Below are 24,744 nucleotides of genomic sequence, written 5' to 3' on the forward strand. Positions count from 1 at the left end.
GGAGCAGAAAGAAAAGAAGAGTAATTAGTAGTGATTGGTAACTGCTGAGAGGTACTAAGGCAGCTATTTGTCAACTTGACAGTTATGTACTATGTTATTATCAAAAACTAACAAAACTTTCCAAGACTTATCAAATCTCATGTCAACCACCCATCTCTTTTAATTTATCTGGATATAAATGACACTTTCAAAAAAAATCTAAAGTATATTTAAGTATTGGACAAGAAACTGATGGGCACAGCCTTGTGTTTTCCTTCTGACCGCATGTTAAAGGCAAGGTTTGAAGAAAAGAAAAATGAATTTGGAAAGTGAATAACTAGCCAAGAAGGTGTCTGAGAATGAACTTTTGATTTCTGATTCATGGATTATTACATTGAATTCACAGATTCCTGACTAGATAAGGATTATACCTAACAAGGCCAAATCTAATAAAAGAGAGCTAATAAACATGGGGGAGAAAAATGATTGTCTATGTATATCTCCAAAGTTAGATACTTTATCAAGTAACCACAAATAAGGAAGAAGAATAAAGGGTGAGAAACCCAGAAATTCATAGAAGATAAAATCTAAGAAAGAATCCAATAATAAAAACCATGGTCTTTGTTGTCTATATATAACAAAAAATAAAGTTTAGGCAACAGAGGAAGGAGTACTGAATGAGGAATTACTGTCATAGCATAGCAAACTATGCTCTTGTTGAGTTGTTTTCTAATTGTGTCTGACTCTTCATTACCCCCATTTGGGATTTTCTTGGCAAAGATACTGGAGTGATTTGCCATTTTCTTCTCTAGTTCATTTCACAGATGAAGAACTGAAGCAAACAGGATTAATTGACTTGCCCAGGGTCAGACAGCAGTTACCTGAGGGCAGATTTGGACTCAAGTAGATCCAGGCTTGGTACTCTATCTTGGTATTCTCTATCCAGAGAAAAATACATGGCCATGAGCTAGCAGCTCATGTAGGAAAGGGACATTTGAGCTGAGCATGAAGATAAATCAGAATGAAGAAGATGAGAGATGATTAGGTAGAGAGATGAAAAAGGGAGTTAATTCCTGGCATGTGAAGACGGCTTGTTTGATATGTAAAATATAAATATGTAAAAAATAGTATATCCATCAATCAATTAAGATTTTATTAATCACTACTTATGTACCAGGCCCCAAGACTACAAGGGCAAAAGAGTATGTTATATACTTATATGGGTATATATATGTTTATCTGTTTATACACATATACATGCAAATGTGGTATATTATATGATGTTATCTGATATATCATGTATATCATGCCACTTGCCTGCCCCTCCCTCCTAGATAGGTATATTTTATTCAAAAGAAACAATATAAGAAAAGGGAGACATAGAAGTGTATATTAGCATTGTAGCATTGTATATTAAGAAGGTATACTCATGAGGAATTACAGGAATCAGATCAAAGTGTGCCATAGAACATTTGCATAAAGGTCAATGAAGAGAAATGTGATACTAAAGTGATATTGCCATTAAAGTATACTAAAGGCCACCGGAATGAAATAGCAGAGACGTTTTTTAAGTTGGTACAGCAAGCCCTTTGATTGATTGGCACAGAAGCTTGATCTCTGTTTCTGACCTAGACTGGTTTACCTCTCCTTAGGCACTCAGATGGTGCCTTACTTTCAATGATTCACCATATTGGTAGAGAGAAAAGACAAATTTTGGCAAAAATTGGGGATTAGAGGAAGGAAAAAAGAATGGGGTACAAAGACAAGGGATTTTGAGGCAAAATTGGGAATGAGAGCTATTACAGTAGAGTAGATGGTATCTATTTTCTCTAGGCATGAAGTTTCTCTGCACATAGAGAGGAGGACTTGTAAGAGATCTGAAGGATAGAGAGTGAATAAGGAAAAATAAAAATATTTCTGTATAGTAATGAGGGCTCAGTTGGGGGGAAGGGAATAAACATTTATGTTTCCTATAGTGTCTGTTTGTGTGTGTGTGTGTGTGTGTGTGTGTGTGTGTGTGTGTGTGTGTGTGTGTGTGTAAATTTTCTGGGTCTTTATTAGTGCTTGAAGTCACCTTCACATAAATACTAAAGAACCATCCTGCTAATCAGTTCAATTTATCCGTTGTAAAGGGTGCTTTGAAAAAGCCTTGATTGTAAACAAAACTAAAGTTTGCCTTCTCAATCCCATCAAGATAGTCTTAAAGGTATTTAGCATTAAAATAGGGCACTCCTTTTACTGAAATGTCTAATGTTTGGCTCCACCAAGTTCCCCCCCCCCACCAGTTTTCCCATGTTTTTCCTGAGTTATCCCTGCCCCATCCTGGGTTGAAGGACCATACAAGCTGGGGGTAACATTTCATCCCACCTTCTGATGGTCAAAAATATATAAACCCCAATAGTGGACTCCATTTTGGGGAAGCTTGGCTTTCTAGCTAGACAAACACACACACACACACACACACACACACATTCATCACTCATATAACTACCTGTGCAATATCAATAAATGTGAATATTAACCTAATTCAGTTTTGCTCTTTCTTAAGGCCAAAACTCTGGAAAATTTGTCCCTCATTAAGACAAACTCAGAGAAGTTGAAAACTCATTTTGGGGAGGAAAAAGGGGGTAAGGAAAGCCTTATTGGTCATATAATGGGCAGAAGATGAAGGGAAAGAAGTGATTCCAAGCAGCAGAGATGATAGACTGAGGAAGGAATAGAGGGACTGGAGCTTTGAGTGAGGATGAAAGAAGTTTAGGAGTGAGGTAAGTGAAAGAGAGAAAGCACTAGAAATTGTGATCCAGCATGGAAGAATTTCAAAGTTCAAGGTCTAGGAAGAACAGTTTAGGATTATGGTAATGCCTGAGGTGCTACCACCAGTGAGTAGAGTGGAAACATAGGTCATGTAAATTGAGGTTGAATAACTAGGAGACCAGGATATTTCAAAAAGAAGTCATTGATGTGACTTGATTGGATTAAGATAATTAATTGGATTACCCGAGAATAAGAATCAGGATTGGGGTGGAAGGGGAGACCATGAGTTACTGAACTCACTGAAGAAAGAGGGAGAGTGACCCAGAGTTGAATGAATGATAGCTCTCAGAATTTATACAGGTGATGTAATTTGATGACATGAATTTCAGAGGAGAAGCTGTGAAAGATGCCAGCAAAGAGAGGGTCCAGAAGCAGCATCAGGATACATGAAATATGTTGATTACTTCTCTTGGTCCAGTGCCAATTTGAGAAGCCTGAGAAAGATGAAGAGGGTGGCATGGAACTGGTGTTTTCCTTCTGAGGCTTCCATTCTGGGGTAGCCAAGTTTCATTTCTTCCTGCCTTTGCTTCTAACTCGTCCCAGACTTTGTCATCTGGCCTCACCTTCTTCCTCCTAGTTTCCCCCAGCTCTTCAGCTCTTTTCTGACACCTTACATTAAATTACATTAGAAGGTAAGCTTCTTGTGACAGGAAATGACTCTCTATGCTTTATATTTGTGTCACCAGCATTTCTCTTAGTGCTGGCACATAGTACATGATTGATTAATAAATAAATATTTGTTGTCTATATGTCAGCTAACATACCATAAAATGCTGTCTTCTTTGGGGTCACAGTAAAACCAGCCCTTGATCAGTCATTTCCCTTGCCCTCTCCTAAGGAGAAGGAGAATCAGCGAGCCATCCTACTATTTAGTTGCATGATTTTTTTTGTTTGATTTTTTAATGCCTTCTGATTTCATTTATAGCAAGGATGAGACTATATGGATATAGTTTAGTTCTCACAATAGTGAATTTGTCAGTCATTTGACAAAAATATTATATCCATCAATCAATTAAGATTATATTAATCACTACTTATGTGCCAGGCCCCAAGACTACAAGGGCAAAAAAGTAGAGTATGTGAATATACTTATATGGGTATATATATATATATATATGCATACACATATATGTGTAAATATGGCATATTATATGATGTTATATATCATGTATACTATAACAATATAATTTAACATTTTTGTTGAATTTTCAAAATTCTATAATAAAATATGTATTTTTATATAGTATTATTTGCCTATATAAAGAAATTACTTATACATACACATATATACATGCATACCTATATATATTATATATATACACATACATACATGGAGAGAGAGAGAGAGAGAGAGAGAATAAATACATGGTCATGAGCTAGCTGTTCATGTAGGAAAGGGACATTTGAGCTGAGCATGAAGATAAATCAGAATGAAGGAGATGCAGAAATGAAAAAGGAAGTTAATTCCTGGCATGTGAAGATGGCTTGCATAAAAACACAGGAAAGGTATATGAAATACTAAAAATACTAACAATTTAATGAATGTTTGTGGATGGCTTAAAAACAGTGTGATTCTTAGCATTCTCTGCTCCCTTTTCCTTCCTTCCTTTATATTGAATAAAAATTTCTTTTCTTCTATCCCTGATTTGTCTCAGTTTATTCCACCCTAGTTAGGAATCTGCCCTGTGTTAATTAAATGAAGTTAGTCAAAATGACTTTGAGCAGCTTACTGAGGGGAGGAGCTGCTGAAAGATGTGCTCAGAGGCTTCTGACAACTACATGAGGACAGAAATGAAAAGGGAATTTTATACTGGTGTCTGAGGAACTAAAGGTGGCATTCTTAAGTAAAGTCTTATTAAGAGAACTGAGTTTAAAAACATGAAATGGAATTGAGAAATATCTATAGTGGGAGGAATAATTGCTAAGGAATTCAGAAAATAGATTCTGCATTTTTTTCCTCAACCAGGAATGACTGAAGTTGAAGTACTCTACAATTTTTTCTTTATGGAAGGGAAAAAAAAATTTAAATGGAAAATAAGGAAGTTATTGAAAAGAAGTCTTCCTAAGGAATTTCATTCAAGGAAAAGTAAAAACCTATTTTTCACATGTTTTATCTTGTCCTCCTCTGGGGCATGTTGTAGAAGAAAGAACACATCCTTCATTTTTTAAGAGGCCCAAAGACATTTCAGAGATGTCTTGACTCTGGAGTGAATTGGATTTAAGTAACACAGCCTCACTCTCTTCCAGTCATTGAAGTCCCTTAGCAAGACAAAAGTCAGGATGACTAGCAATGGCTTAGGATGCAGTGGATGACCTTGGCATCTTTGATTTCTGATCAAGCTCCAAGTGCTCTATAGCATCTGGTTCAGCTGCCTTCATAGCCATTAGAACTAATTGTTGTCATTTGCCCATTCCTCTGGGAGAAGTCTTCACATGTTGGAGTAGGCATCCCCCTAACTCACTCATAAGTTTGAAGCCTGTTTGTTACCATTGATGTGGTTTAGACCATCTACCAAGGCAGTTTACCAGAGTATGGTTGCTGTGCATGCTACTTGGAGTCCAAGGTGAGAGTTGTGTGACAGGTAAACCCCAAAGGTGAGTGAGCAGCCCTAAAGAAAAAAAAAAGAGTTTGACAAGCATTCTCATTCAAGGTACTAATCCTCACCTATATCAGTATTTAGTAAATATACACCTACATCCAGTATTTAGTAAATTCTTGTGTTGATTGATTGATTGATTCTTCAATCCTTCACCACCACCACCTCTAAGTAACAATGTAAATTTGGATTAAAGATGGAAACCTGAAGATTGGTAATGTTAAGTGGGAGTTCCACGTTGTTTATTAATGAGGGTGACTGGATTACTGGATTCCAAATGTATTTCCAACCTAAGGTTAATGACTCACAGATTGTCTAATGACAAATGGGATGCCAAACTAGATGAATAAAGCCTGAAGGGAGTCACAATCAATGACATCAGGCCTAAAGGTTTGAACACTGGAATGTGGCTAAGGAAAATTTGATGATTTTTTTTCCTTGATAAGAGTCTTAGACTGGAGATGGATGGATTGATAAGTGCTCATTCATTCTCCATACCTCTAAAGACATTGAGCCCTGGATAAAGCCCATCCAAGAGAGGGAGAGTAGGCTGAGCAAGATCCAACAAGAAGCAGAGGAGGGATTTGTTTTAGACAGCAGCCCAGGACAAAAATGTGAGTTTTTATACTCTAGGAATGGGGAGGGTAGGAGGGGTATGGGAAAAAAAAGATAATTAAGAGATACTCCTTATCATCATAGATCATACACATATAATATACACACATTCAAACATGTAGTAATCTACATTATAGAGTCTACAATACTTTTTGATAATCCAGAGTAGAACAAGATATGAGTATAAAATATATTCAAATTCTGACAAAAGAAGTTTCATTTCTGGATGGAGAAGGGATTAGAGAAAACTTTGCAAAGGAGTTTCTGAGACAGTAGGTAGTATAATGTATAAATAAAGCTCAAGTCCTTCCTCAGACACTTATGTGACACTAAGCTAGTGACTTAACCACTATTTGCCTCAGTTTCCCTATCTGTAAAATGGGAATTAAAAATAACACCTATCTCCCATGGTTATAGTGAGAATAAAATGAGATAATATATTTGTAAAGCACTTTGTAAACCTTAAATTACTACAGAAATGTCATTAACATTGTTATTTTTGTTATATCTAGGGCCGTGAAAAAACACGGGCCTTGAAATCAGAAGGACATGAGTTTTGAATCTGGCCTTAGGCACTTGACACTTACTAGCTGGGTGACCTTGTCACTTAACCCTGAATACCTCAGATCCAAGGCCATCTCTAGTTATCCTGATCCATATCTGGCCACTGGACCCAGATGACTCTGGAGGAGAAAGTATGGCTGGTGACTTTGCACAGCACCCCCTCACTCAAATCCCAATTTATGTGCTTGTCCTATGGCATCACCTCCCTGAGGTCATAGTCTTCTTTGAAAACAAAAGACAAACATCATCATCATTATCATCTAGGCCTTGAAAGATGCCTAAATATAAGACCATACAGTTGAATTATATCTATTTCCTTTTAGACAATTTAATTTTCATATTATAAATAACAGGGGCAGCTAGGTGACCCAGTGGATAGAGCTCTGACCTTGGAATCAGGAGGTCCTAAATTCAAATCCTACCTCAGACATGCAATAATTACCTAGTTGTGTGACCTTGGGCAAGTCACTTAACTCCACTGCCTTGCAAAAAAAAGCCAAAAAAAAGGTGGCATTAATACATAGTTTTATATATATGTTTGACTCACTACAGTCCTCTATGAAAGCTGCCAAAGGCATTTTTATTCATAAGAGGGGAAACAGGTTCACAATAAATAGGTAATATGTCCCTGTCAGAAGCAAGATTTGAATTCATGTCCGCCTCTAGCCAAAGTCAGGACTATAGTACCATGATACTTCCAAATCATAAAAGCAGCATTTGAATCTGGCTTTCTCCAAATTTGACAGAAGGTTCTTTATCCATCATTCCATGCTGTCCAACCTCTCAAAGGGAGAAGTGAGGGGCTACCAGAGGACTAATTTTTGCCTAGGGCAAGTCCCAATGACAGACTGATGTCTGTCTCTTTCAAATGCAACTTCTTTTTTTTTTTTTTTTGGTGGGCACAGTGAAAGAGGACTGGGAAATGTTCCTTCAGCTGGCAATGGCAGATAATTAAAGCTCTGGTGCCAAGTGGAAAAAAAAGAAAAGAGGAGACTAATGCTAGAGACCAATTGACAGATGTGCTTATTGTACAGAGAGGAATTCAGAAAACAGTGGAATGCCATCTGTGTGGAGAGCTGGCTTTTTGGATTGTGCAGTTTTTGCTTAAGAAGACTGAGCATCAAATACCCAGGTTCCTGCTGACAGACCTGGCAGGAGAGCATATACACTGAATTCCAAAAGAATTCAGCAAACACTCTCAGTACAGAGAGCAGGAAGTGGGTGCATTTGTTTTGGACTAGAGAGAACAAAAAGGTTCATAAATGTCCATGGGACCAAAAGTATATGCTGTGCTAGAGGTGATAGAGTACTGGGCTTGGAGTAAGGAAGACCTGGGTTCGAATCCCACCTCAGATATTTACTAGTTGAGTGATTATGGATAAATCACAACCTCTCTGTGCTTTAGTTTACTCTTCTGTATAATGAAGTAGATGGACATGATGGCCTCTAAGCTTCCTTTCAGTACGGAATATTTGATCTCATGATTCTATAATCTCACTCCTGATCATTACTAGCTACATGACCTTGGATAAGTCTCTCAATTGTATGTCTAGGCATCTCATTCTGTCTTGAACATTGAATGAAATTACCATTTCAGTATTTTTGAACATTCTATGGCAAATAAAAGTAAGTCAAGGAAATTGTTGACATCTGGATGGTTCTACTTCCTGATATGATTACAGCAATGTAGATATATCTTATAGAAGAGAAGCTTGCTCACCAACACTATCAATATATCAATACTTCTCTCACCAGAAAGATGTTTTGAGAGTGCAAAACTATGAACTATGGTTCAGTAGAACATTGCAAAGGAATGTCTGTGTTATGATGAAAGGTGAGGTCCATCTCCAGAGAAAGAACTGGTAGAGGCTGAATGCAGATCAGAAATATTTTTTCTTTATTTTTCTTGGGGGTTTTTGGCCTGTGTTTTCTTTCACACAACTTACATGAAAATGGAAATATACATATATATATATACATATACACATATATAACTGATGTAAGATTACTTGCCTTCTCAGTTGGGGAAATGGGGAAGGGAAGGAGAGAATTTGGAGCTCAAAATTTGAAAATTTGAAAAATTTGAAAATGTTAAAATTGTTTTTACATGTGATTGGGGAAAAAAGTAAAATATTAAATTAAAAAACAACAATAAAGGAATGCCTATGGGTACAAGAAGGCAATATGCTCTAGTAGGAAAGATGCTAGATGGGAGTTATAGGAACTGGGTTTAAATCCAGGCTTTCCTACCTATTAGCTGTATGATCTCAGACAAATCATTCACTTCTCTGGCTCTCTAGTTCCCTTTCTGTCAAATTCAGGATTTGAACTAACTGACCTGTAGGGTCCCTTCTAGCTCTAAATCTATGGTCTTAGAATCTTTGGATTTTTCAACCCAAGAAGAAAGATTAATAAGAACATAAAAGGGAAATTAGAGATCATCCAGTTTAATTCTTGAATTTTACAGAGAGGAAAATTGAGAATCAAAGAGGAGAAATAATTTGTTCAAAGTCATTCAAAGGGGAAAGAAAAAAGGAGCCTGATTTTTAGCTCAGAGTCTTCTTTTTTAACCCTTAGATGTAGGATTTCATTAGTGGAGAAAAAGAGGGTGAAACTTTGTCTACAGGTATGGATTCTAACACTGATCATTTTAATGAGTGCCTGTGGTCAAAAAAAAGAGAGAGATACTGAGATATTAGTAAAGTGAGATCAAAAGAGATAATATTTGTAAAATGCTTACCACATTTATTGTTGTTGTCAGTTGTTTCCAACACTTGAGATTTTCTTGGCAGAGATACTGGAGTGGTTTGTCATTTCCTTCTTCAGGTCATATTATAGATAAGGAAACAGACATGAACAGAGTTAAGTGACTTGCCCAGGTTCACACAGCTAGAAAATATCTGAGGCCAGATTGAAACCCAGGGAGATGAGTCTTTGTGATTCCAAGCTCAATGTTCTATCCACTATGCTACCTAGCTCCCCCCTCTTCTTCAACCTGCCCTCCCACCCCCATCCAAGGACAGAGGAGATACTTAAAAATCTGTTCCCTCTTTTCTTTTCCTCCAAAATTCTTTTAAAAATCACCTGTTGGCTAACTCTTGAGGAAGTCATTTTATGTAGAAGACTACTCTAGATAACTGGCTAGAAGAAGAAGGAAATGTGATTGAAGACCTTGCCAAAGGGCCTATGCCTACTTATAAGGAATATAAAATAAATCAGCCAATCTCTTCATTATTTTGTGTTCTGTAACCAACAGAAAATGGAAACTTTTCTATCAAGGGAGACTTTTCAGTGTTACAGAACCTGACTTTGATGTCCCCTGGTAATCAGCCTCTTTCCTCTTTTTTAGATTGTCCTCAGAAGCCAGATACAGTTATATAGAACATTCCTGAAGCCTTTCTAGCTTTGTAGGAGCTGTCAGTCTTTGCTCCATTGGTTTGACAACCTAAGCTTATCTCCACCCCATAAAGCAGCATCCAAATCCAAATGGTATGGTTTTCACATAATATTTCCTAGGTCTTATATGTATAAAATTCAGCTAAGGTATGGTCCCCTTTTTCAAGGTAGTCATAATTGCACTTAGGTAATATAAATGAAATAGATCTATTTTGGATTGTCTTCCCCCTATTCCCCCCCACAAAAAAAAACAAGGGAAAGCTGAGGATTATATGTCATGACTTCTACTTTTTTACATTTTATTTTATCTTTTCAATTAGTAAATATTTATTTTCTCCCCCCCAATTTAAAGGGAAAATAATCCTTATAGGAAATCTCAAGCAAAAATAAATTCTCATATTTCCATACAAAGCAACAGCAACTACAAGTTAGGTCTTATTCTACATAGCTCAACTCATCATCAAAGCTTTGAAATTATGCTTAGTCATTGTATTGATCAGAGTTATGAAGTCCTTCAAAGTTGTTTGTCTTTCCAGTGTTATTTTTATAGAAATTGTTCTCTTGGAAGCCTGGAAGGATATGCACGAACTGATGCTGAGTGAGATGAACAGAACCAGTAGAACATTGTACACCATAACAGCAACATGGGGGTGATGATCAATCTTTTTTATATTTTAGGTTTTTGCAATGCAAATGGGGTTAAGTGGCTTGCCCAAGACCACACAGCTAGGTAATTATTAAGTGTCTGAGGCCGGATCTGAACTCAGGTATTCCTGACTCCAGGGCCGGTGCTCTATCCACTGCGCCACCTAGCTGCCCCAAGGGTGATGATCAATCTTAATGGGCTTGCTCATTTCATCAGTGCAACAAAGGGTCAATTTTAGGGTATCTGCAATGAAAGAATACTATCTGTATCCAAAGAAAGAATTGTGGAGTTCAAAGAAAGACCAAAGACTATTACCTTTAATTTTTAAAAAAAGGTATCTTATTTTGGTGACTTTGCTATGTCTTATATTTTATTTTTTCCTCAAGGATATCATGTCTCTCTCAATACATTCAATTTGGATCAGTGTATAGCATGGAAACAATGTAAGGACTATCAGACTGCCTTCTGTGGCAGTGGGGGGGGGGAGTGAGATTGGGGAAAAAATCATGAAATCCAAAAACAATTTAAAAATAAATTGTTTTCTTGGTTCTGATCATTTTACTCTATATCAGTTCAGAAAAGACTTCCAAGATTTCTCTGAATTCATCCTCTTTGTCTTTTCTCACTTTTTACATTCATACATCATTTTTGTTCAGCTAATCCTCAATTGATTGCAACCATCTTGGTTTCCAGTTTTTTACCCATAAAAAAGAGCTGACCCCCCTCTCCACTTTAAAGCAAATTTTTATATTGTAATTGTATTTCTGTACATTGTGAGAGGGAATGAAGAACAACAAGTACATTGAAAAAAGGAGAGAGAGAGAGAGAGAGAGAGAGAGAGAGAGAGAGAGAGAGAGAGAGAGAGAGAGAGAGACTGGAGGGGAGGAGATGAAAGGCATAGTAAGTAAATTGGAGCACAGGAAAGAGAAAAGAGGCAAAATCCTGACAAGGAACAGATAGTGAGGATGAAATTTGACATGGGCAGCCAGGCAGAGGAGACTAAAATGTGGCACAGTCTCTGAAGAAGCAGTGATAACAATCAACTTTCCACTAGGTATCACTTGCCCAAGCAAGTAAAAGGCTCCCTGCTCAGCGCAGCATGGGCCTGGCTGCCCAGACAGACTTGTGCAGCTGCTCCCAACCAATTCCCTGGGGCTCCATTCCGGGAAGCAAACAGCAGGTACAGAAGGTCAGGGAGGGGTCAGGATCACGTGGGATGCTGAAGCAAGGTAGCAGAAGTCTACCTGCTGATGCCTTCTTCCTTCTGAACTGATTGGATTCTTCCTCTCATTTTTCAATTTATAAACATTTATTGCATACATACTTGGTGCAAAGGACTAGATTCTGGTAATACAGAGCTGAAGACAGTTCCTGCCCTAAATAGAAAAGGATCTGCAAAGCAAGCAAAGGATTCAAATCCTACTTCTAAGGCTTACTCCTCACATGACCATAGGTAAATAACTTTAATTCAATTCAATTTAATTCAATAAATATTTATAAAACACAGTTCAAGCTGTGCTAAGCTGCTGGGGATGCAAAACTAGAAAAAAGATAATCACCGTGCTTAAGGAGCCTATAATATGCTGGAGGAGACAATATATAATCAAATATATGCAAAACAAGCTATATACAGGATAAATAAGAAATAAAGGGTTATCTAGAAGGCATAATGGATAGAAGACCTGGAATCAAGAAGACCTGAGTTCAAATCCAACCTCAGACACTTACTAGCTGTGTGATCCTGGGCAAATCACCTAACTCTGTTTAACTCAGTTTCCTCATCTGTAAAATGAGCTGGAGAAGGAAATAGCACTCCAAAAAGGTATCATGAAAACTGAAACAGAAAAAATGAGTTGGAAAGCACAGAATTTAAGAGGAATTAGGGAAGGCTTCCTGTAAAAGGTGAAATTTTAATTGGGACTGTAAGGAAGCCAGGACCTCAGTTTATATATTTGTAAAATAAAGCAGTTTTATAGATGACCTCTGTGCTCCCTATACAAATATCAATAGAAATATGGTCATTTAGTAAGCAAGATAACTATAATAAATGAAGTTAAAATTAATTCTCTTATGAATTAATTCATTATCAATTCTTTTGTATGTTTTTGCAAGGCAAGGTATTAAGCGACTTGCCCAAGGTCACACTGCTTGGTAATTATTAAATGTCTAAGGTTGGATTTGAATTCAGATCCTCCTAACTCCAGGGCCAGTGTTCTATCCACTGTGCCACCTTACTGCCTCCATCAAATATTTATTATGGGTTGATCATTCAAAGTGTCATTTTTAATTCAAAGAAGTATAAAGCTAAACAAACTAAAGTTCTTTACTTCAAGGAGCTAAGTATCCTGGAGAGATATAAATAAATTGTTATGGGAACTTTAGGGAGGGAGAGTTTCTGGCTTCAGACATTGGGAAAGCTATCATAAAGGAGGATGAGGGATGTACATCTAAAGCATCTGAAGGACTATATGAGAAGAAGCAAGGAGGTGAGCCAGGGAGAGACAAATTGGGTGAACATTCCATTTTGGCAGAAACATGGAATATGACAAGTTGAGGAATGGAAGATGTTTGGAAGTAAGTTGAAATTGTATTACAGGTGATCTTTGAGCTTTGTCTATTAAAATGGCTCCACTGGTTCCCTAACTTAAATGAAATCAAATGCCACCTGAATGAATCAGACCCTAAGTGATTATAAATAGAATTTGGGAATGAATAACTGAAAGAAATCTCAGAAACCATCGAGTCTAATCTCTCTCCCCATTTTATAGATTAAGACACAAAGAAAGATGAAGAGATTAACAGGTGTTCCACAGGAGGTGACCTCATTCTCCTGGAGAGCTGTTCTGTAAATGGCTAAGAGCAGAAACTTCCTTTCTGAAATTTTTACTTTAATGCCCAAGGTCCAGATCTGCAACATAGGAGGAGGGGAAGAAAAAAGCATTTGCTCACAGGTGCCTTTTCTGAGAGTGGTATTCAAACTCAGGTCTTCTGACAATATCAGTGAAGATCTTTTACCTTAGGCAAGGAGGCTGCAGGAATTTTTCAAGCTTTCCCCCCAAGCATATCATAGAAGAAATCTCCATAAGCCAGACACCTGCCTAGCAAGTACTCAGTTTTGAGACCCAGGAGACTGATTCACATCTGTTCAAGAGAAAACAGACTGCCAATTGATGCTCCTCACACACCATGAGTCTGCCAACCCAGCCAGGCCCTGCTCTCTGGCCAGCCCCAAGGTTGGAAGCTCTCTGTTCCAGATAGCGTTCCCCATCTGCCCTTTGCATTTGCATTCCCTAACCTGAGGCTTCCCTATTTAGGGAGTCCTTGACAGAGATGAAGCTAACTCTCTCCCCAAATGGGCATTTACAGAAGTAGGCATCTGCTCCTGCTACCCAAAGGTCCAAAAAAATTGCACAAATTAGAGCTTTTTAGCCAATTGTTTATAAACTGCAACAGGAAATATTTGAAAAACACAATAATCAACTGTATGATTCTGAAACAGCACAATTTTATTTTGGGGACTGACAGACCCACACCTCCAAGCACCTATGGAATCAGCTGCCGGTCAGATGACTATATATTTACATTTAAACTAGTAACTTACATGCACTTACCTTAGGCGAGAAAATGATTCACTTTGGGGGATTTTTTTTTGTTTCACACTAAGTGCCTGTTAAAAAGTATAAAACAGGGAAAATGCTCAGATTGGATAAAAGATCTGTCTCAGACTCCCTGGAAATGAAGAGGTCTGTAATTTTAATCCTGAAAACTAACAAATGTGAAAACTTGCAAATGTGTTTGGGCAAATCAATTCAAAATCCTAAAGGATAGAACTCTAAAATCCATTCCATGAAATTGAGGGGATGACCATCTATTGGGGAATGGCTCAACAAGTTATGGCATATGAATATTGTGGAATACTATTGTTCTGTAAGAAATCATGAGTGACCAGACTTTAGAGAATTGTGGAAAGACTCCCATGAGCTGATACTGAGTGAATTGAGTAGTATCAAGAGAACATTATGAGATGAGCAACTAGGATGGATGCCGTTCCTCTCATCAGTTCATTTATCAAGGACAATCATGAAAGACTTTTTGGGCAATGCCATCTACATCCACCAAAAAACTATGGAGTCTGAATGCAAAGCAAAGTATGCTATGCTCACTTTTTAAAACTTCTTTTATGTTTTTTCTTTCTCTCACATAATTTTCCCCCTGTAGTTCTAATTCCTCTTTCCCAGCAGGACTAATATGGAAATATATTAAACATGATTGTACATGTACAACTTTTATCATATTGTTCATTGCCATAAGGAGGAGGGAGGGAAGGGAGAGTGGGAGAAAAATGTGGAACTCATAAACTCTCAAATGGATCAATGTTAAAAACTGCCTTTGCATGTAATTGGAAAAAAATAAAATTTTTAAAAAATCCATTTCAAGTCATAAGATTTATGATTCTGTGAATTTTTCTGTCATCTGAGTACTTTCAGCATCCTCCTCCAGTGAAATTCATTCAATCATTTAATGAGCATTTCTTAAGCGCTGACTATATACATAGCAATATATTAGGCCTCAGGGAGTTGCAAAGTTTAGAAAGTCAATAAACATTTATTAAGTGCCTACTATGTTCTAGCTGCTGTGCTCCTGAAGATATAAAGACAAAATGAAGTAGTCTCTAATGCTAAGAAGCTTACATTCTAACAGAGAAATAATACAACTATGTATATATATATATATATATATAATATATATATATATATATTTATAGATTAAACTAATCTATAATTTTATACATCTAAGACAGGGGTGGGGAATCATCCAGTCTGCAGGCCTTATAATGCACAGAAACCACAGGTGAGACTATAAATTCAATAGATCTAGGAACTTTTTAAGGGTGACTTAATTAAATGTTTGACCAAATTTAGCAGACTAATTTTTAAGCTGATAATTTTGTATGGCCAGCAAATAATGTTACAAATAACCAAATGACCCTTGGCAAAAAAAAAGGGTCCTCATCCTTGAAATAAGGAGTTCCTGGTAAGGATACCAATATAATTTACCACCCATGAATCTTATGGACTTCAAGTTCCCTAGGGCATTGAGAGATTAAGTGGTTTGTTTAGGGTCACCTATCTAGGTTTTGTCAGAGGTAAGACTTGAACCCTGAAACTCTGCCTCTCATTTGTGAAATCAATACAAGATTATATTGGAATGGGAAGGGGATAGCAGGAAAAGCTTCTTATTAGAAGGAGCTCTGAGTTTTGAAGGAAGCTAGGGCTTTTAAGAGGCAGTAGTGAGGAGAAATTGCCTTCCAGAGGTGGGAGACAGCCAGGGCAAAGGCATATATGGAAAACTGTAAAAAATACAGCTAGCTGGACCATAAATTGCCTTTAGGTAAATAATATCTCATAAGCTGGAGCCAGGTTCCTACAAACAAGTAGTCCTATCAGTTTTGGCAGATCATCCACTGTGACTTGCACTGCACTGGAGAGACCAAGGAGAAGATAGGTGGGAATCAGGGTTAATTATTGGGAAGTAGCAAAAAGAAGTTCAAAATAGCAAAAATTTTCCTCTCACACAGAAACATAAGGAAGCCATTCACAGGTCTTTATTTTGTTGTTTTTGTTCAGTTGTATCTGACTGTACTTGCCATGGACAAATTCTGTGGGGTTGTATTGGCAAAGATACTGGAGTGGTTTGCCATTTCCTTCCATTTTACAGAAGAGAAACTGAGGCAAATGGGGGTAAGTAACTTACTCAGGGTCAGTTACTACTTCTCTTAAGCTGGATTTGAACTTGGGTCTTTCTGATTTCAGGTCCAGAACTCTATCCACTATCCACCTAGCAGCTAGTCTTTAAAAGGAGTTACCTAAAGCTTACTAATGCCCCTCTGCTCTTGACAAACACAAAATACTCTACGAATCCTTTGTCTAGACTCAAGGGTTTTCCTGTTGGCTTAGCTTGATGTTGTAGGGGGAGTCCAAGGCTTCTCAGTAAGGCTCTGATATCAGATCTTAATTTCCCTAGCCGTTCAAGAGCAATAACAATCTATTATTTTTATTAGCTAACATTTAATATGGTACCTGCTATGTGCCAAGCACTTTACAAATATTATTGTATTTGATCCTCATAAATAATTGTGCAAGGTAGGTGCCATCATTACTCCCATTTTGCAGATGAGTAAACTGAGGCAAACAGGGTTTAAGTGATTTACCAGGATTGGATTGTAGGAGGCTGTCCTGAATCCAGTCCCAGTGCTCCGAGCTCTACAGCGCCACCTAGCCACCCTGAATGGTCCCTGTGGATGAGCCTCTCTGCCCCTTAAGAGGGGGATGGGGTAAGGGCATCTTTTTCTCCTTCCTTTCCTCATTGAATTGATGGGCTCTCTGGGTACAGGAGCTCCTTTACCAGTTAATGCTGAACTGACGGTCTGTTCCCCAGCAGGCTGCGGCAATCCTATATTTAGCCACATTGTGTCATATAGTAACAATACTTTATACTCAAGTTGCACCTTTGATCAAAGGAGCTCAAACCACTCTGCTAACATTAATAGACCCAACCCCCGGGGGGAGGGCAGAAGCCACCCAATATCGTCAAGACAACATGTTAGAGAAACTGAGGCCAGGAGAGACTGACTTGCCCAAGGTCATATTAAGAGTCAGGAGCTAGAAATAGAACCAAATGCTGTTTTTCTGTAGTCATTACTTAGATCAGCTTCCTATTGAATTAATGAGGCACCAGGTGTCGTCACATCTCTTAGTAGCATGATAGGTATTGTGCGGCATCCTTCCTCTCTAATGGACTTCTCTGTACACTCATTGAGAGGCAGCATCATGCAATTAAGAAGCACTCCATATGAGGTTAGAGGACCTAGATTGAAATTCCTACTCTGTCACAATACTACAGAGGCTAATTCACTTTGGCAACAAACATTTATTAGGTGATTACTTTGTGGCATGGCCACATGTACCCATGATGTGCCAGGGGGCATGATGAATAGAATCCTGGGCCTGGAGTCAGCAAGACTCATCTTCTTGAGTTCAAATCTGAAAATCTGACCTCAGAAACTTGATGGCTGTGTGACCCTGGGCAGGTCACTTAATCCTGTTTGCCTCAGTTTCCTCATTTGGAAAATGATCTGGAAAAGAAAATGACAAACCACTCCAGTATCTCTGTCAAGAAAACCCCAGATGGGGGCGGCTAGGTGGAGCAGTGGATAGAGCACCGGCCCTGGAGTCAGGAGTACCTGAGTTCAAATCCAGCCTCAGTCACTTAATAATTACCTAGCTGTGTGGCCTTGGGCAAGCCACTTAACCCCATTGCCTTGCAAAAGCTAAAAAAGAAAAAAAGAAAAGAAAACCCCAGATGGAGTCATGAAGAGTCAGAGTCAGATACAACCGAGTAACGACATACTTCATGACAAGCTCTGGAGAAATAAATACAAACCTGAAAAAAATCCTTGCCCGCAAGAATTATTGTTGTTCAGCCATTTCATATCTGTCTGACTCTGTGACCCCATTTAAAGTTTTCTTGGCAAAGATGCTGGAGTGGTTTACCATTTCTTTCTGCTGTTCACTTTACAGGTGAGGAAACTGAAGAAAACAAGATTAAATGACCTACCTAGGGTTACGCAGCTAGTAAGTGTCTGAGACCAGATTTGAACTCAGGAAAATGAATCTTCCTGACTCTAGACCTGGCGTTCTAAACTTTATTCACTGAGCCACCTAGTTGCCTCCCCTCAAAATGCTTCCCTTCTAAAGGGGAAAGACAAAAGACAGCTCATAAAAAGCCCCTGGGGGTGGGGGATCAGTGGGGAAGAAGGCACCTATACCACATAGGAAATTTGAAGAATCATGAATGAAGCAGGGCCAACCTGGGTCTGTCCCCAAAATGGAAGTCCTGAAAGGAATTCATCAATGGGCAGAGAGTGCCAGCAGAGCAGAAGGATAATCTAGATTGAGAAGGGTCCTTAGTACTGAGAAGACATCTTCTTGACTTCAATTTCCTCTTTAAAATGAGGGGGTTGGGACAAGAGGGCTCCTAAGGTCCCTTCCATCTCCAGTTCTATGCACTTCTGCCAGCATTAGTCTCTATAGAAATGCTGAGAGAGAATGTGCGTGGTTTCCAGATTTCCCATCACCATGGTATCTCACTGCTCAGAATAGACAGAGAGGAAGCCTACATACTCCCTCTCTTCAATGTTCACCCTTTCCTGGTGGGTGAGAGCCCAGTGGAGGCATTCTAGAAAGGTGGAAGCCTTGGGTCTTTGCCTAGACAAATGAGTCTAGCCTATCTGTCTTCTCAGCTTTGATTTGTACATTTTGTGAAGTAGACGTGATAGATTTCCAGGAGGAAGGAAAAATGATGATATAGTGACAGCTCTCTGACCTGAAGCAGGGGAATGGGTAGAACTGATAATCATTCTTTTGGATAAGTGTTACACCATGACCCAGATTCTAGGGAAAATTAAAATGTGCCTACATTTGATGCTTAGAGCAATTTACCTTCATTTCGATCTCTTATCTTGGATAATAGCTGTCCTCTACACATGAGAGAATTGAAATGATAGCAGTGAAAGGTAAGGGAGAACAGGTACAGGGATGCCAGGAAGCAAGGTCTACCTGACTATTAATCAAAGTTCAAACTCCTTTGTTTGACATTCAAGTCTCTCTGTGATCTGTTTCCAGTCTAACTTTCCAGGCTTATTTCATATAATTCCCCTTCATGCTTCCCCCCAATACTTTGGTCACATTATACTATATCAGCTTTTATAATACATTTTTAAGTCTCCTGCCTCTGGATCTCTGACTTCATTGTTTGCAATGTAGGGACTGACCTTCTACATCTGAAAAATTCTTACCCATCCTTTAAAACCCAACTCAAGGGCCACCTCATGGGAATCACAAGTTCTTAGTTCCAACTAGACCTTTAGCAGTGGCCTACACCAAACCTGCTCAATTTACAGGTGAGGAACCTGAGCCAAGAGAGGTTAAGTAACTTTCCCAGGGTTTGAACTACCATGAAGTTTTCCATGATCTTCCTGGTAACAGCCTGGTAACAGCCTATTGGACCTCATTTGTCCCTTGTTCAAGGGCATGCCACCTGAGGGAGCAGGAGTTAAGACATTGAGAAAGCAGGTCTCTAATGTAATTATCCTCTAATACTATATATACCATATTTATATGCTTCTATGTTTTATTCCCCTCCTAAACTGTAAATCCCCTAAAGGTAGGGACAGTAAGTAAATCATTTATCTTACATCTAGTTATCAGAACTGGACCCTGGAAAAAATCAAAGAGAAGAGCTATATAGTCAGCCAGCAGCTTATTGTGTACCATGATAGACATAGCTCTTCCCTGTAATATAATGATCCAAGCTAATTCTGAAAGACTCATGATGGAAAAGGCTATCCACAGTCAGAGAAAAAATTATGGAATCTAAATGCAGATTGAAATAGACTTTTTCACTTATTTGGGGTTTTTTGTGATGCTTTTCCCTTTTGTTTTGTTTCTTCTCTCACAACATGACTGGAAATTATTTAAAAAGAGTCTACTGTGTGATAGCACAGTGCTAAGTGCTAGGAACAGAAATACAAGTTGAAAGAAAACAGTCTACCCTCAAGGAGTTTACATTCTAACAGGGGAAGATAACATAAAAAAGGAAACTGAAAAGGGTGAAGAGTGAGGAGGAATCAAAGGCACCTAGCTGAAGGGCATTGTAGAGGAAAGAGTCACAGAAAAGGAACCATCTGCTGTACCTCTCTTACCTGTATTATCCCTACCCCCTCCAATCCCCAAGCAAGTCCTGAATAAATATAGTGCTATCTGTTGCTGATTTCTAATGCTTTGATTCTAAAGGTAATCTAAATACAGTAATAGAGAAAGGAAGCACTGCCCTATTCTTCTTGTAGTGGCCTACTTGGCTTAAGTGGAATGGTTCTGGAAGCATCTGAAAGACTATTATTGAACAGAAAGAGGATGGAGAGTAAGGAAGGGAGAGTTCAAATTCACCCCTCCTTTGCCTAATCCTTCTTGGCTCCCTACCTCCAGAAATAGCATGAGGTCAGCAGTGGGGTAGAAACCACACTCTTTCTGATTACTCCAGGTAAGAAAAAGAAGCTTTGCAAATTTAAAAGAGTTATTTCCAGTCAGCTCTCCTATGGAAAAAAATTCAAGAAAAAACATTTGCTGATGACTTCCTTTTACAAATGGAATGGAATTGTGGGGCTAGAATCCAGGGATTTTTCCCAGAAATCTTCCAATGTTTTTTCCTTGTGTTTGGATTCTGTCCCTTGATTCTCATCTGCTGGTTTATCTCAACCTCCTCACCTACCAAGCAGGCATTTTGCAATTCTTAGCATTTTTCACTCTCCGCTAATTCTCACAGTCACTCTGCTGGGTGGGAGCTAAGTATCATTCTCATTTCTCGAAGGCAAAAACTGAGACAATGTTAAACTCATAAGTGACAGTAGCTGGCTTCTTTCCCCACTTTCTGTTTCAACAACCTACATGCCATTTTTAAAGCATTTTTAGATATTTGAGTAAAAATAATTTTATTCAAGAGCCAAAAGATGTTATTATGATGATTAAACTAAATGAGATCATACATTTTTGTACTTAGAAAAAAGTGGCCTAGTTTAATGGGACTTTGGGGGAACCTAATATCTATAATCTGCACCAAAGAGAGCTACTCCTGTCCTGAACATCTGGAGCTTTGTGGCAAATTTAGAACAGCTCGTTCATTGGAAGAAACTGACTGATAAGTTGAAAAACCTAACTCAGTGATTCTCATCCATGTGGGATGACTAACAGCAGTCCATTGTTGAGCTGATTATTTCCTCTCTCCCAACCTAAAAAGGAGAAGGAGTATTTAAAAATGAAATAACTTCATTTTAAAATATAAAATTATCTCCCAGTTGATTCAATTTAGCATACATGATTCCCTGCCTACCCTGCTGTTCTGTTCTAGGTGCTTATCTCAGCTACAAAATTTAGATGAGAATTTACAGATTTAGGAAGGAGATGTAATATCTATATAGAACATTATAATATATGATCAGGAAAAAAAAGATCTTTACAAAACCCACTAGTCATTGTGCTGAGAACTATGTAAATAGTATCTCATTTCATCCTTATAATAATCTGGGAGCTAGATAATATTATAATTTCCATTTTACAGGTGAGGAAACTGAGGTAACAAAGCGACTCCTAAAAGTGACCCCTTAGCTAGTAAGTATTTGAGGCCCAGTTTGTATACTGGTCTTTCTGATTCTATTTCAGCTATTTATCCATTTATCCTCCTACCCCCATATATTTTCACAAAGTCATTGGCAAGAAAGAAAAAGTCATTATCAGTTAGGAGAATGAGGAAAGGCTTTGTGGAAGAGGTGATATTAAAAGATAGATTTTAAAGAACAGCAGAGAATTCAACAGATTGGGATAGGAAAAACATTCCATGCATAAGGAATGGTTTGAATTTACGCAAAAAAGAGGTCAAGGTCAGAGATTGGAAAAGGGATGATGAGTTAATAGAAAAACAGAAGTCCAGCATAAAAGAAAACTTGTAAAACAAAATAAAGTAAGATGGTGCACAGTTTCCAAGGGCCTTAATTGCTGGGTCTTGATTTCAAATGAATTTAACATCCATTTGATATGGAGTAAGGAACTACTCAAGAATTTTGAGTAGAGGCGAAGGAATCTGGGAATTCCTGGTTTGATTTTTAAAGCTTATCTATATAAGTCATTACACCATAACTATAAGGCTTTGTGGCAGAAACTAGCCCTAGCTGGTGTAAAAGGAAATTTAACATCAGATTGTTGATAGGAAGGTTACCAAGGAGAGAGGGAGGGAGTGTTTAGAATTTAAAACCTCATAGGGTTTGTGTATTATGGCTTCTGCAATGGAACTATGAAAGGAACTGAACTGTGTTATGTATCCTGGTGCCCCTTCATTCAGTGATACCAGTACTAGTTAATGATGGCCTTATTCCTGTCTGATCCCATATTGTAGTTCCTTATTGTTTTCATCTGTGAAGAAACAGCATGGTTTTGTGGGGGGTGAAGTTACAGGTGGAACTGGAGTCTGGGACATGTGTGACCAGGCCTATAGCAAAAGAAAAGATGTCACCAAGTCTTTTCATAAAGAAGATTAATCTGGTAGGCATGGAAAGGATGGATATCCTCACATTACAGGAGATGATTTGAATCACTCTGGAATACCATTAATATCAAGTAACTAGATGACACAGGAGTTAAGAGTACTTGGAGTCAGTGAGACCTGAGTTCAGATGTGGCCTCAGGCACTTACTGTGTGACCCTGGGAAAGCCACTTAACCCTACCTGCCTCAGTTTCCTCATCTATAAAATCAACTGGGGAGAGAAATGGCAAATCCACCCAGTATCTTTGTCAAGAAAACCAAAATAGAATTACAAAGAACTGGTTACAGCTGAAATGACTGAACAACAGCACAATATCACAAAATCTGGATTGAGAATCATGGAATAATCTCTATTAGAAACTACTAAGGACATTTCTGTGAAAGTGCCATCCCTTATAACATTTCCTCTTAAAGAATGAGAAAGATTTGTGAGCAATTCATACCATCCCTGACATTCCCTGCCTTGAGTAAATCAAGTTGTCACTCCAATGTCAATATGATCTCTGTTGTATCCTTGTTTTCCTTGATCCCTGGACTTTGTCTCTTAGCTCCTATTCCTGTGATCTACTATCTCAGTAGTGTCCAGTTCCTATTCCTACTGGCAGCACAATGCTTTTTCTTGGTCTTCTGTTTAATGGTTTTCCTGTCCCATAATCACCCAGACAAAGGTCCAGCCTCCTCCATTCTTTGCTTCAGATACAGCACCATCTCCACTCTGTGTATGACATATTCACCCGAGTGGTTGAAGACGACAATTCCTCTCCATGATCTTCTATCTCCTCTACCTGATCTTACAAGTCTCAGTTCACAGTGAAATATCTTTTTCCTAGAAAAAAAATTGTTCAAAGATAGAGTATTAAGACTTAATTTTGCCTCTCACACCCTCCACCTGTAATTCTGTGGTTTTTACCTTAAAAGCATAGCATTAGCATAGCTTCATCAAAGCAGATAAGTCAGTGAAGTCTAGCCTGCAACCAAGATGCTGAGAATTCCTAAATTGTAGTGCTCTGGAATTTTAGGATGTAGCTAAACTTTTTAAAGTCAGAATTGTCATTTTTGTTCACCTTCCTGGTTTTCTTGCTATCCAGATGTCTCATGTTGTCCATGGATCATAAGAAGATTAAGCAGAAAAGTCCCAAGCAGTCATGGCCAACCCCTAAAGTATGAAGAGTATGCTAATTTTTCCTACAATGTTTTTTGACATTGCAATGACTTTCAGGTCAGGGATATTTAGTCAGTCAAATCTGAACTGAGGACACTCAGCCTTCATGTATTCAGAACATGTATTATAAACAAAAAAATTACAACATAGTCACTTAACTCAGGGTGTGCCTTACAGAACTGGTATTAGGTTTAATTCAGGCTTTGGGATTTCAGAAACAGAATAGCTAAAGCAACATATTGAGGTTAATAGGTGAAATTTTGCCTCTACTCACACACACACACACACACACACACACACACACACACACACACACACAGACAAACACACACTTACTTTTTCCTCTTCCTCCATTGGATCCTCTTTACAAAACTTTTCCTGAATCTGATAAATCCATTTGCTCTTTCTACCTTCCACCCACCCAACACAATCTTACAACTCTGCCAAAAATTCGGCTGAGCAAATCAGTCAGAACAAACGCTGGGGTCCATGGCAACCACAGACTTGGATGTGGTACCATCCCTTTGCTCTGCCTCCCTCCTCTGCTACTTGGAGCAGGAAGTTAGAATTTGAACTTCCCTAAGCAAACCCTGCCTACTACTCATGGGTGCCGAGCAATGAGGCTCAGTAAAGGAGCTCATGCCAAGGGCCTACGCCTAGGTCATGTGCCTAGGCCAGGGCACTGAAACAAAGGGAAAAATCTAAATTTAGATCACTCAGCCTGGACGTTATCTTTTCAGGCCATGCTCAGAGGTGACTTTTATTAATATTCTAGGCCACAAGACTTATAGACTCTTCTATCCTGTTATGCTAGGTA

General features: G+C 38.4%; 1 long non-coding RNA gene across 1 annotated transcript in view; it reads right to left on the reverse strand.

The window, feature by feature from the left end:
• LOC141507937 (uncharacterized) overlaps positions 1–24,468 on the reverse strand; it is a 36,241-nt gene extending 11,773 nt beyond the window's left edge. The window contains exons 1-4 of the long non-coding RNA XR_012474306.1: positions 24,264–24,468; positions 23,209–23,591; positions 9,310–9,389; positions 5,320–5,402 (exon numbers count right to left, since the gene is read on the reverse strand). This is a non-coding gene — a long non-coding RNA (uncharacterized LOC141507937). The remainder of the gene's footprint in view (positions 1–5,319; positions 5,403–9,309; positions 9,390–23,208; positions 23,592–24,263) is intronic.
• Positions 24,469–24,744: the final 276 nt, after the last annotated feature.

This window comes from Macrotis lagotis, chromosome 1 (genome assembly GCF_037893015.1).
Source record: "Macrotis lagotis isolate mMagLag1 chromosome 1, bilby.v1.9.chrom.fasta, whole genome shotgun sequence".
Lineage (NCBI taxonomy): Eukaryota > Metazoa > Chordata > Mammalia > Peramelemorphia > Peramelidae > Macrotis > Macrotis lagotis.